General features: G+C 38.9%; 1 protein-coding gene across 1 annotated transcript in view; it reads right to left on the minus strand.

Annotated features, from left to right (window-relative positions):
- Window positions 1-11,476, minus strand: part of SCAMP5 (secretory carrier membrane protein 5) — a 128,460-nt gene extending 116,984 nt beyond the window's left edge. The window contains exon 1 of the mRNA XM_075208189.1: window positions 11,467-11,476. The gene's annotated coding sequence lies outside the window, so the exon portion shown is untranslated. The remainder of the gene's footprint in view (window positions 1-11,466) is intronic.
- Between the last annotated feature and the right edge of the window lie 1,252 nt (window positions 11,477-12,728).

Genomic DNA, 12,728 nt, shown 5'->3' on the forward strand with positions numbered 1-12,728 from the left:
CAAGCCGAGGCCCAGTTCAGCGGCCAACTTGCTGAGCAATAGCTCCTTGCAAAAGTTCACATCTCGCTCATTTACAAGTAAAGACTCAATGTAGGTTTTAAACCTTGGATCAAGCACAGTGGCCAAAACGTACTGATCCGAGTTCAAGATCTTAATAACTCGAGGATCATTGTGAAGCGAATTAAGTACTTGATCGACAAGGCCAACATACTTTGCTGAATTGCTTGCTTTCAGCTCCTCCTTCATTTTCTCAAGCTGCTTTTCCAATAGTCTAATTAAAGGAATGACTTGGCTCAAACTAGCAGAGTCTGCACTGACCTCACATGTCACAACTTCAAATGGTTTCAGCACCTTGCACAGCACTGAAAGGATTCCCCACTGTGCAAGAGTGAAATACATCCCCCCTCCTTTCCCAATGTCATGACTTGTGCAATATGCTTGGATGGCTTTGCGCTGTTCCTCCATCCTCTGAAGCATGTACAGGGTGGAATTCCACCGAGTTACCACCTCTTGCTTAAGTTGGTGGCAGGGCAAGTTAAACTGCTCTTGGAGCTGCTGTAATCTCCTACATGCTGTGGCTGAATGCCTGAAATGGCCTGAAATTTTACGGGCCACCGAAAGCATCTCCTGCACCTCACGGTTATTTCGTAGGAAGCTCTGCACCACCAAGTTGATGGTGTGAGCAAAACAGGGAATATGTTGGAAATCACCCAGTTGTAATGCTCGCACTATATTGTTGGCGTTATCTGAAATGACATACCCTGGGGAGAGTTCGAGTGGTATAAGCCATGCATCAATCACATCTCTCAGTTTGCGTAACAAATTGTCAGCCGTATGCCTGTTAGTGAAGCCGGTGATACAAAGAGTGGCCTGCCTGTGACAAATGTTACGTAGTGGTGTACATGCTGCTGCTGTTCCTGCTGGTGAAGGTGAATGACCAACCCAGTGGGCTGTCACAGTCATATAGTCTTTGGTTTGGCCACTTCCACTTGTCCACATATCTGTGGTTAAGTGAACAGTGGGCAGAATGGCATTTTTCAGCGCAATCTCTACATTTTTACACACTTTTTGGTATAGTTGTGGAATAGCTTTACGGGAGAAATGGTGTCGCGATGGAATTCTGTAACGCGGACACAAAACCTCAATTAACTGTGAAAAACCAGCTGCGTTTATTGTGGAGATTGGACGCAGATCTAACACTAACATTGCAGCCATGGCGTCTGTGATTCGCTTGGCGACTGGGTGACTGCTGTCATATTTGCTTCCCCTCGCAAATGATTGTTTCACAGTTAATTGCTGAAATGTAGGACTGCTCATTTTATTAACCTGCCTCTGGGATGACGATTCACCCCCAGCAGCAGCAACAGCAGCAGCAGGACTAACGCTTTCTTCAGAGGAATCAATAATAGTGCCGGAGTCATCCAGCCTTAAGTGGGATGCCGGGCTAACTCCGAGCGCTACTGAGGATATTGATGAGGATGGTGTGGTGGGTGTATTTTGTAGCCGTCGGTATGTCGGTGAGCGGAGGGTCTTAGCTGATGAGGGAGTGCTTCTATTCTTTTGGGAAGAACTTTCAGCTTTTCCCAACACTTTGCCATGAACTCTCGTTAAATGGCGTAACATAGACGAGGTTCCAAGATGGTTAAGGTCCCTCCCTCGACTGACTGTGGCTTGACATACACTACAAATGGCTATACAATTGTTGTCTGGATTTGGGTAGAAATAATTCCACACATAAGAAGTGGATTTTTTTGTTTTATGCCCAGGCATGGCAATGGCCTTTTTCTTGTCACGTGCCAGAACTGCTGCCACTGGTGCAGGACTTACACAAACAACCTCATCCTCATCAACATCCTCATTAGCGCCCTCGTCGCCTACGCAAATCTCCCCCTCATCCTCTTCTAATTCCAAAGAGGCATCCTCAATTTGGGTATCACCGGCTACACTCGGGCTATTAAGGCACACATCAGCAGAATGCTCACGATTAGACATCCCACTGTTGGATGGACTCTCCACAGGGATTGTTGTCATTTGTGAATCAGAGCAAATATTCTCCTGTAATGCCTCACTGTTATCTTGCAGCTCGGCTTTGACGCGTAACAGTAGTTGTGCCCCAATAGTAGGCTGGGTAACTTTTTGGGATCTGCCACTAATAGCCAAAGGTGAAGGCCTCATTCTCTCTTTGCCACTGCGTGTGTAGAATGGCATGCTTGCAATTTTTTTTTTATCGTCACTTAACTTTTGCTCAGTTACACTTCTTTTTCGCTTCAATACAGTAAATTTTTTTTTGTTTTTGTTTTTTGCACTAATTTGAAAACACTCTGTTGTTTGACATCGCCTTGGCCAGATGACGTACTGGGAACACTAATATCAGGACTGGTGACAGAACCTGGTTGCTCATTCAGATCATATGTGGACTGCTTTGAATCCATTCTGAGCGCAAACAACTGGGGAGTGCTAAAAATTATTTAGTAGATACTGCTGACAGTTATGACTTTTGACAGCCAGAAATATTAATGCACAATTAGGGAGGACACCCCAAAAGCACTGAGGAGTGCTAAAAATTATTTGGTAGATACTGCTGACAGATATGACTTTTGACAGCCAGAAATATTAATGCACAATTAGGGAGGACACCCCAAAAGCACTGAGGAGTGCTAAAAATTATTTAGTAGATACTGCTGACAGAAATGACTTTTGACAGCCAGAAATATTAATGCACAATTAGGGAGGACACCCCAAAAGCACTGAGGAGTGCTAAAAATTATTTGGTAGATACTGCTGACAGATATGACTTTTGACAGCCAGAAATATTAATGCACAATTAGGGAGGACACCCCAAAAGCACTGAGGAGTGCTAAAAATTATTTAGTAGATACTGCTGACAGAAATGACTTTTGACAGCCAGAAATATTAATGCACAATTAGGGAGGACACCCCAAAAGCACTGAGGAGTGCTAAAAATTATTTAGTAGATACTGCTGACAGATATGACTTTTGACAGCCAGAAATATTAATGCACAATTAGGGAGGACACCCCAAAAGCACTGAGGAGTGCTAAAAATTATTTAGTAGATACTGCTGACAGATATGACTTTTGACAGCCAGAAATATTAATGCACAATTAGGGAGGACACCCCAAAAGCACTGAGGAGTGCTAAAAATTATTTAGTAGATACTGCTGACAGATATGACTTTTGACAGCCAGAAATATTAATGCACAATTAGGGAGGACACCCCAAAAGCACTGAGGAGTGCTAAAAATTATTTAGTAGATACTGCTGACAGATATGACTTTTGACAGCCAGAAATATTAATGCACAATTAGGGAGGACACCCCAAAAGCACTGAGGAGTGCTAAAAATTATTTAGTAGATACTGCTGACAGATATGACTTTTGACAGCCAGAAATATTAATGCACAATTAGGGAGGACACCCCAAAAGCACTGAGGAGTGCTAAAAATTATTTAGTAGATACTGCTGACAGATATGACTTTTGACAGCCAGAAATATTAATGCACAATTAGGGAGGACACCCCAAAAGCACTGAGGAGTGCTAAAAATTATTTAGTAGATACTGCTGACAGATATGACTTTTGACAGCCAGAAATATTTATGTACAATTATGGGGGACACCCCAAAAGCGCTGGGGAGTGCCAAATATGAAGAAAAAATAATAAACCTCTATCCTCCTCTCTGCACTAGCGATTTTGGTTAGAGCAATTGCAAGAACAATATTGTATTCTCTGTCCCTGCTCTAATTAGCCTATGACTACACCCTGCTCTCTCCCTCTGTCAAATGGCGATGGATTGCTGTGGAGGCGTGTATTTATAAAGTTGAAGTATCGCGAGAACCGAGCCCCGAGATCCGACGACGTCACAATGACGTTCGGCCTCGATTTGGATTCGGAATGGGCGGGAGAGTACCGAGCTGCTCAGCTCGGTACTCGGATACCCAAAGTTCGGGTGGGTTCGGTTCTCGGAGAACCGGACCCGCCCATCTCTAATAATTAGAAACTTTTATATGGTATTAATTTTCCATGTATTTAACAGCAGTTATCCAATCATAGCAACCAATATGGTTATGTGACCTAAGAATAAAGGATACATATAACCAATTGCTATAAATACAGAAAGGGAGACAAAGACATACTTCATTTTTACTCTCTAACTTCCCTATACCTAGCCTGCTATAATATGAATAGCACTATATATACACTGTTACTGCACATTATTATTATAAAAAGGTGGAGATTGCTTATACTATATTAGTCCAGTTAATTTAGAGGGTTTTAGTGTTATTCCACATCAAATCAAAACAACTTTCGAAAAAATTCCAAATTACATTCTCTAATTTCAATTAAACTTAGTATAATAAATGCTGCCATGGGTGTAAAGAAAACCCCCAAATCTTAGGCTGATATGTACACTGATTTTGTAGTTTTATGCCTTTAAAGCTGCAATTTTTTAATGAAAAATTTGCTTTCAACATTATCTTAAATTGCTTTTGTAGCTCACCTAATTGAGCTAGATAATTGGTTGAGGTCTTTAAACCTCTTTTTTATGGGCTTTCATATGATATATAGCACAGCAGTATGTTTCAATAAAAATTAAAAATGTAAAATTTTTAAATTTTATTACATTCTAAAACGGCCAGTTTAAAACCCTGTGTTGATTTGATGTGGAATGACCTGAATTTTATGTTTAATTTGTGCTATTGTAATTAATGGTTTTTTTTTATTGTTTTTTTTATAGTTGTTTTTTGCCATATCTATTGCTACAATACTCAGCACATGGTATATGTTAATATATTACCTGGTGTAATTTTATAAAATATTATTTTCTGAAAGAGTAGTAGATGCTTGGAACACATTTACAGCCGATATTGTCTAGAGACAGCAGTTAAGGAATATAACTTGGGTGGCTTTACACAGCTTTGCTTCAAGAATAAACACTGTAGACAGCAACTCTTTATATTCTGTGAATGTTTGAGGTTTATATTTTACTACCAGCCTGCTGTTAAAAAAAAATATTCTGCTACCTTAAATACAATGAAGTTGAAAGATAAAGTAACATGCTGCTTTGCAGGCCCTCCTATAACTCCAGAGTAGTTTCTATTTTCTTGCTATTGAAACAACAGCCAGATGGAAATCCTAAACTTTTCAAGTTGACATACAAAATAGAATGTTTTGCCCAACTGCATGTTTTCCTTTTTCCACTGGATGGCAGCACAAGAGCTATTTTCCTTAAGGCCAATCTGTATGCAAATAATGAATTTACTTAGTGCTGTTGTACAGTGCTATTATGGCTCATGTAGAGTTAGACGTATGTATCTTTGTTTTGTGTAAAATATGCAGATTCGGTTGCATCTTGTTCTTACGACTCCTTATGCTAACAGAGGTGGAATGGCAGTGAGAAAGGGTGGGTAAGGTAGGCCAAACACAGTAATGGTACGTTCACCTAATTATGACCAATGTAGACCTGGATCTCGATGCAAATGTCAGGAGATGTGTCTCTAGCAGTTGCTTGATTCCTGGTGCAAAATGTGCACTGATGATGATGACAATCGACAGCTGCTTCTGATTGGCTGATTGCGTCTGGATCCCACCTACTAATAGTAAATAAAGCATTAGTATATTATATAAAGTCGCGTCCATATATTCACATTATTTAATTGATAACAGCAGGAAATATTTTCATTTGATTTGTAAAGGGGAAGACAGCAGATGTTTGTGTTTAATTTAAACTTACTTTTATTTTGTATTTGCGTCTATTTAGGTGGCAAATGCAATGTGTGCAATGTGTACAAATCGAATAATGTAACTTTAGCATTTACTACTAACACTGCCATCTCTGAACTTTTATTACTCCTTATGTAAAACAGGCACATATGTTACTGATGCAGAGCTGGGCTTGTCTTGAGATGCATACACTCAGAATTGCACCTTTTTGATTAGGCACATTTTATGCATTTTATGTTTTTTATGTAAAATGTGACCAACTATGCATGAGTCCTATTATGTGCAAAATTATTTAATAGTAGAAAGAAACAAAATAAACTTGTATAAAGCAAGTTGTTAATATAAGCACTGCATTTCCTTCTGCAGGCAGTTACAATTTTCTGAATAAGCCTTTGCTTGAGTTTGATTTGCTATTGTTATCTAAACCGGATTCCGTGCCACTGTGTGTAACCTGGCTTATTTCTGACTACATGCTTTGTGTGCTGGCCCTTCTTATGTCTGACTACCTGTTGTGTGTGCCAACCTGGTTTACATCTGATTACCCACTTGGGTATCAACCTGGCATATGTCTGGCTACCCACTTATTACTACCCGGTTTGCATGTTGAGTATCTGCTACTCTATGCAACTAGTTTATATTTGAATACTCTTGAGTTTCTTCAATGTACTTAGTCTGTTTGAAATTGGTTCTATCAGCCATTGAACATCAGTTAAACTCACCAGCATCATGACACCATCATGCCGCAAGAAAAGTTACTCAACTGAGGCTTGGTGGATGGTGAAGGAAAATGCTGGTTTAGCTGTCATTCTCTGTGGACGGGGAATTGTCATCCTGGAGTCTGTAAGTATGATGGTAAAGATGATCACTCAGTGCCATTAAGTAAGGATTAGCATTGACCTTAATAAGTAGGGATTGGCATTGGCAATCTTAAGTGAATGACTTCACCAAAATCATACCACAGCATTATGGCACCATCTGAACCATTCACTGTTGGAAACAGGGACTTATAGCTGAAAAGTTCTTTAGGTTGGTGCCACATGTACCATCCATTTGACAAGAACTTGGTGAAGGATTATTCTTCTGACCACCATCTTCCACTATTCGGTAGTCCATTGTCTGTGATCTTTGTACTGGACTTCCAAACATACATTGCCAGCTATGATGACTGGTTTATGTTTTACAGTCCTGCTTTGTGGGGTTCTAGTTGGACCATTTTTGATTAAACTGGCTGCTTACGCCACCAATTTAAATTTGCAGTCAGGTGGTCTGCAGTTGGTTGCCTGTTTTACCTTGCACTTAAAATTAATGAACTTCTGCCCACTGCTGCCGTTTGGTAATTATATTTTTCCCTCAGAGTTCCATGCTGATATCACTCTTTGTTCATGACTCTAGCAATTTGAGCTGTCTTGGTCACTGAAGCTCCTGCAAAAATGCATATATATAGTTATATATATAGTGACACGTGCACCCTTATAGTTATGCCCACACAACCACTTTCTTGCTTTTTTACTGTTTTTACAGTTCTTCTATTGTCAGTATGGTAAAGTAAGTTGATATCATAGAGTTCCACACTGTAACACCAGATAGACAAGTACCGACTCCCTAGCTACCGGCCACTATCTGGCATCGGTCATCTTGCACAAGTACACTATACAGGTTTATATAATTGACACTCCTCCCACAGTCCTAGCTTGATCCACAGGTGACACTCCCACTTTACCTTTAATGGGAGTTCTCTGCATGTGTTTTGTTATATATATATATGTGTTATATATATATAATGTAGGGATGGGGCCTCTTCCCTGAGTATAATCCTAGTGGCTCCAAAAACCTGTCACCGTCCAAACCTTTTTTTTGCTGAGATCTGAAGTTTCAGCACCTGGGTGAGGCTCTGGCAAGGTAGTAATGTAATACGCTTTTCATCTTTAGAGGGTGACTGGGAGATCCTTGCTCCCACAGCACTTCTTAAACTTTTAAGTACAGTAGCACTGGATGAACCTCAGCTTAGGCCTTCAAAGAAAAACAAATCAGTAAATTTAATCATAACAGTCTTTTTGTGTCACTGCCCATAATGAGGCAGTAACTTTGAGGTCCTCAAAATGAATGGATTTCATGTAATCAGTAGATCTAATAATGCTTTAACATTGCAATATGTGTCCAATAAAGTGCAAACAAGTCATTTACAGAGGTTTATTGTAGGTTGCATAAGAGATGAGAGGGATGCCATTTCAATTGCCATCTCAAGCAGCAGAATGGCTAGGCACACCTCTGTATGTTTGCCAAAGAAATTTAAATACTACTGCTAACCACACAACAATGCCAGTGCCGTATTAATTTCCATGAGAAATGTACAATTTCCCATAGTGAAAATGGTGGTGACATTTTAGAACAGGAGTATAGTTTCATGTGAAAGGGCAAAATGCAGCCTAATATGTCCAAATTACCTAATCAGGAAAATTTGTAAAAAAAAATGCATACTTTACTGCCAAGTGACGTGCAATCAAAGACATTCATATGCTCCCAACATTTCCACACAGAGCCAACATAAATAGATTCAGTCAAAGGTCGTGTTCACCTTATATTCGTATACATTTTCTACACCATGATTAAACAATCTGCATTAACAGTCTGCAGTTATTCTAAATGTTATTTTTTTAAATCCAGGCTAGTTATTTTAATATTTTTTAATACTTGTGAATGTTCCATGCTGAGTAGGATATTAAACCGTAAGCAAAATAGAGTGTGGGTGGGCTTATGTTCATTTGTCTGGGAAGGGAGGGAGGCATAGCTCTGAAAATGGTCTGTCATCTAAAAAAAAATTAAGAGCCACTGCTTTAAAATAATATCTCATTAATATTTTATATGGATTGTGTAGGCAAACTGCAGCTTTTCGGCTGTTCCACAACTTGCAAGAGTAGCAGTTCACTACAGCTGGAGTGCTTTAGATTGCCTAAGCCTGCCTTAAAGAGCTACTATATAAATGTATATTATATCATATGTTATTATATGCCTTTGGCGCCCATGCTGTAATTTGCCTAAAGCCTACCTTTTAACCTACCTTTAAAATATATTAGTAACATACTATATATGTCCTTATGAGCCCAATGCTTGCAGTGCCCTGCAGTGCTGATCTGTCCGGCCGCCCACTCACCAGCAGTCTTCTGCCACAAACAATAGCCTGCCCACTGTTGATGGACTGCTCAGTTCTAAATTATTTTTACCCTTTCTCAGAACCAGTATCCTCTGATAATGCTGGCACCCTGACTGCTTGCGGTCTGACTGGGTATAGCCACCTACATCAAGCCAGCAGATCCACCATCATTGAGTTCTCCTGATCCAACTGTACTAGACCATGCCTGCAACACTTCTCTCATATTCCTCTGGTCCAATATCTCTCCTGAAGCCTTCCCTGACATCATGCTCCAGTACTCCACATAACTCTTAGGTCTACACTACATGAGTGCTCTACCTTCCAACCTTCCTTCACTCTTCCTGGACTGCTTCAGAACCATCTTCCACTATACTATAATGACTGTGTACTTATTACTTTAGCGAACTGCTCCACCGAACTGCTCCACCGCTATGCCCCTCTACTTCACTCATCACCCTCTATGTCTGCCGCATCACCAGGTCAATAGTCCAAACGTAACCTTTCCACTTAATCCTACTGTCTCTCTTCACACCCCCTCTAGAATGTTATCTCTCATGGGCAGGGTCCTGTCTACCTTCTGTCTTACGTTTGTCCCCCATTCGTCTAACTTGTACGTCCCTTATCATGTCTGATGCTGTCCTTTGTCATGTCTGCAGAATTGCAGAATGTTTCTGTATGCCTGCACTTTGTTTTTTCAATTTCTTCCGTGCATTTATTATTCTGCTCAACTGTTCCCAAGTACCTGTTATTATGCTTTCTATTTCTTGTATGTCAATTATGTCATGTCATGGCCGAGTGAATCTGTGGTGCCATACAATTAATGATGATGATGAAACTTAGGTGACTAGTTAGATGGTGTATGCCACAAAGGCAGTAGTTTGGTTCAATTTGTATAGTATTCTGTATATTTCTAATAAGTTTTACATGACCCTTTTTTTAGGGCTTGGCTGACTCCATCTGCCTCTGCCTACCGGAGCACACCAGCCCTCTGAGGGAGGAGGCGGTAGAATCTTCATAAAATATTTAGCAGCTGAGAAAGCTTCACACAGGCTGCTGCTGATCGGATGTGAAAGGTGGTTCTGTAACACATAGTCCCAAGAGAAGTGGGAGTTCAGAAACACACACATACTTATTGCCATTTTAACTATTTTTTTACATTGACAATAGTTTGTAATGCAGTTAAGGAGAACTTAACCCTTAAGTTAGGCTTTAAAGAGTGAGCACTAGACTTTGGATATTTATTAAATCACTGACATACATGTAGTTTGCAATCTACAGCTAAGCAATTTAGTGCTTTTATGTGATAAAGTTTTAGTCAAGCAGGGATCGAGTTTATGTCATTTACATTTTGGGGCTATATTGTTCGTAGTGCATTTAATCAAATAACAACTATTTTACTAGATACACAACACACTACGAGTTGAAAGTTCACATTTGAATTTCAAGAAAATGCAGTTTTGATGCCTCCAACGTAAGAAGTACTTTAATTTGCCTTACCCAAAATGTTGCCAGTCTGGTGTTTTTTGCGTTACTACAATTTATAATGTTAAATATTTATAGGCTATATTAAGGCAAGTAATGTACTTTGTTGAAGTCTAATTATAGATCATTTTTATTAACATCATTATTTAGTATTTATAAGTATTAACATATTCCAAAACACAATAAGGGAAATTGCAATATGAACAAATCACAAAAAATAAGAATACATTGCACAATAAGTATATAACATAGATCCTTACCCATATGAGCTCACAATCTAAACCTAGAGGCACATGGGCACTTTGCTTGGCTATCTGCACTCTTAGGAATTCAGCACTTACACTCTTTGCCTATACATAACTGGCTGTGTAAGCAGCCAGCTCATGCAAAATGAATGCTGATGTCCTTTATGAATGATGCTAAGCACCAATAGGCTCAATAAACACTGCATTTATATTGTTTGCAGCATGTAGACAATTAAAGAGTATTTCCAAACAAAACAAAAATCATGATTTTCATTTGGAACAAACGTGGCCTAGCATCAGCAACTACACTACAATCTGGTTTTTTGCACCACTGCAGATGCCAACATCTCCATAAATTCATTCGCTCCCCCATACTAACAGGTGAATTTGCTCAAAAATAGGTGCTTGACATCACCAAAAGTGAATTTGCACTGTGGGCCCGATTGTTTGCAGTTTTGTACATTACCTTTATTGTGTAAGAACCAGGCTCCTGGGGGCATAGATACAGGAAAACTCAATGGGCATGAGTCATTAAGGCACGCATACTAGACACATCGGGCCTGAGTCATTAAGGAAAGTAAGGCAAAAAAAGTAAATGTTCTCCGGGACAAACCATGCTACAATGCTATGGGTACAAATTAGTTTTTTATTTTGCACATAAGTTAAATACTGGCTGTTTTTTCATCTAGCACACAAATACTTGATAGCTTTAGTTGTACACTGAACTTTAAAGATGATCTAGGACATGCCCTATCCCAACTATAAATCTGTCCTCACATTTTAAATTTACTTCCCCCTCTAATGTAACATGGGTTTGTCAAGCTTTCATCACAGTTATACCAAAACCGGGAAGAGATTCCTCTACATTGCTGAAAGTTTTGCCCAATAACCCTTCTGATTTCAAACTTCAAAAATTTAAACTAACATAAAGAGCTGAACTGGAGCTATACTTATCAATAAAAATCATGTCGACTTATGGCAAGCTGAAGATACCACAGCTGGCTATTTACTTTACAAATGTTTTGAATAAGACATGGGATCGGGCACTTGTTCTTAGTCTATATTCCGAAAGTTAATACAATATAGTAGTCTTCTGAAAGGTGTTAGCCAAGTTAGGTTGATGCAATAAAATCTCTGTATTATTGGCCTTTAGCACATGTTAAATGCCTGCATGCTTCTTCCCCTCATTTTGCTGTAGCCAATTGTACAAGGCAAGGTTGCCCCATGTCCCATTTTATGTATTATTTGTATAGAACTCTTGGCAGCGATGAAACATTTATTTGTAGTTGATGTACTATTACCAAGGCCCTTTCCTAATTTGCAGAGAATTGATGATTATAGCAGGCTGTCAGGGTAAAACAAAAACAACAAAACAAATCAATGCTAATCACCCACCTTTTACTTAAATTGCTGGAACAATCAATTAAGTAGCTGACATTCTACTCCCCAATACACGCATAACTTCCCCAGTTCATTTTCAAGAAATACACTACTTGTTGCATACTGAACAATTTCTTATCCTCTTTCATTTGTGGGGTGTATAGCTTAAATCAGTATTTTACCAAAATTGATATTTTCTTTTAAAAACTCACCTAAAAGCTGTGGGAAAAAAAGGGAGAATCCCAAGAGAAAAATTGTAATACAGAAAAATAAATAAAAATGAATTATAAGGGTTTCGCAAAAAATAAATTATATACCCCCTCTCATAATTCCAATCTGATTAAACTGTAAAATACATATGAAATATCGGATTCTGGTCAACCAAAATATATATTTTTTACAAAATTCACAACAACAAAAACCGTAAGATTTTAAAAACTGCAGATTCGCCTCCACCGCTTTCGCCAATAAAGAGCAGCCCCTTTACCAGAAAAAGGACTATGCATTTAGAGAAGGAAGGGGCACACATAAATCCTCCACAAAAAGTAATTTATTGAACAAAAACAGGATCCAAATGGTTGTAAAACCTTTCTTCTGTATAATTATCAATTGATCAGGATGCGTTACTTTTTAATATGTGTAATTTTGTATTAATTTAATATATTTAATTTATATTAGAATTTTTGAATAATAGAATGAAAAATGTGGCCCTACTATACTATTGGGAT

This window comes from Mixophyes fleayi, chromosome 4, assembly GCF_038048845.1.
Source record: "Mixophyes fleayi isolate aMixFle1 chromosome 4, aMixFle1.hap1, whole genome shotgun sequence".
In the NCBI taxonomy this organism is placed as follows: Eukaryota; Metazoa; Chordata; class Amphibia; order Anura; family Limnodynastidae; genus Mixophyes; species Mixophyes fleayi.